This window comes from Jaculus jaculus, unplaced genomic scaffold, assembly GCF_020740685.1.
Source record: "Jaculus jaculus isolate mJacJac1 unplaced genomic scaffold, mJacJac1.mat.Y.cur mat_scaffold_48_1_805434_arrow_ctg1, whole genome shotgun sequence".
Lineage (NCBI taxonomy): Eukaryota > Metazoa > Chordata > Mammalia > Rodentia > Dipodidae > Jaculus > Jaculus jaculus.
Window position 1 is genome coordinate 490,741 of NW_025423500.1, and position 2,058 is coordinate 492,798.

Below are 2,058 nucleotides of genomic sequence, written 5' to 3' on the forward strand. Positions count from 1 at the left end.
GGTTGGTATTGCAGTCATAGTAACTTTCAGAGTACATTCCTGCCTGTAACACCATCAATCCAGCTCTCAAGGATCCAGGTTGTTTAACAACCAAATACCTTTGGGAAGATTATCTTAAAATTTTTTTTAATATTCTTTTTTTCTTTTTCTTTTTTTTTTTTTAATTTGGGAGAGGGAGAGAGAGAATGGGCATTCCAGGGCCACTAGCCACTGCAAACAACTCCAGACGCATGCATCACTTTGTGCACCTGGCTTTCCATGAATACTGGGGAATCAAACCCAGGTCCTTAGGCTTCACACTTAAGGGCCTTAATCTCTAAACAATCTCACCAGCCCAGAGTTATCTTTAAAAAATACTTTCTTTTATTTATAAGGAAAGAGAGAGAGAGAGAATGGGAATGCCAGGGCCTCTTGCCACTGCAAATGGACTTTGGATTGCATGCACCACCTTAAACATCTGGCTTTATCTGGGTACTGGGTATTGAGCTAGGGCCATCAGGCTTTACAAGGAAGTGCATTTAACCACTGACAGTTCAGCAACTCCCAGGAAATTACCTTATGAATTAGTTTCCTTCAATGACTTAAAAGAGCAGCTCACCTGGCCATGGATACATTTTTTGGGGGTTGGGTGGGGGAAGCATTGGTGACATTAGGCTAAATGCATTCTCTTGAGCAACAATGCATACATGTGGGGTTGACAGTTGGCAAGGTACTATCTGAATCTAGAAGACAGAATAAATTCTCATCACACAGTCAGGAATAGTAACGTCACTGTCAGGGCAGGAGAGATTGCTTAGTGGTTAAGGCACTTGCCCACAAAGCCTAAGGACCAGGGTTCAATTCCCCAGTACCCACATAAGCCAGATGCACAAAGTGGCACATACGTCTGACGTTCTTTGCAGTGGCTGGAGGCCTTGGTGTGCCCATTTTCTCCCTCCTTCCCTCTCTCTTCCTCTTCCTCTCTCACAAATAAATAAGTAAATAAACAAATAAATAAAATTTTAATATCAAAGATAGCATCTGAGTAAGTCATTCTTTTTCTATTTCTACTTTCCAAACTCACGATCATAATTACCCAACTATTTATAGACAGTGTTGAGTAATTAAGATGAATGATAACTCTGCTGGAATACAGGGAGTCAGAAAGCCCATCAAGCATCCTGTCACCAAAGGGGATTGTGACTGCATGAGATTATCATGCCTGTATTTTTATTTCATTTTTCAAGGTAGGGACTCACTCTAGCCCAGGCTGACCTGGAATTCACTATGTAGTCTCAGGCTGGCCTCAAACTCAGTGATTCTCCTATCTCTGCCTCCCCAGTGCTGGGACTAAAGACATGTGCCACCATGCTTGGCTATTTTTTTTTTTTTTTAGTGACTTCCCCAATTGATAACCATTTTTCTTTCTGAACATGACCCAAGATTCCCATAGCTAGTGACCTTGCGTGTCCTGGCTTATAAAATTCCAGTCTTGGCTCCAGCAGGGTTCACTGAAGGGCCCATGTTAGCTGCATCCTTGGATACTCAGTGCCTCTTTTTAAAAATTTCATCCCCATCAATGAGCATGTGTTTTTGAATCTCCAAGAGCTTCTTCTCAATTTTTGCAGGGAAAAATAAGAAATAAGGGCTAGAGAGATGGCTCAGTGGTTAATAGTGCTTGCTTGCAAAGCCTGATGGCCTGTGTTCAATTCCCTAGTACCCAAGTAAAGCCAGATGCCCAAAGTGGTGCACATGTCTGGAGTGCATTTGCAGTGACAGAAGGTCCTGACATGCCTATTCTTTCTCTCTTTCTCTCGCTGTCTGCCTCTTTCTAAACTGTGTGTGTGTGTGTGTGTGTGTGCATGTGTGCATGAATGCTTTTCTTCTTTAAAAAATTACTTTCGGCTATAAAGATGGCTTAGTGGTTAAGATGCTTGCCTGCAAAGCCAAAGGACCCAGGTTTGGATTCCCCAATACCCACATAAATCCAGATGTACAAAGTGTTGCATACATCTGGAGTTTGTTTGCAGTGGATGGAGGTCTTGGCATGCCCATTCTCTCTTTCCCTCTCTCCCTGTC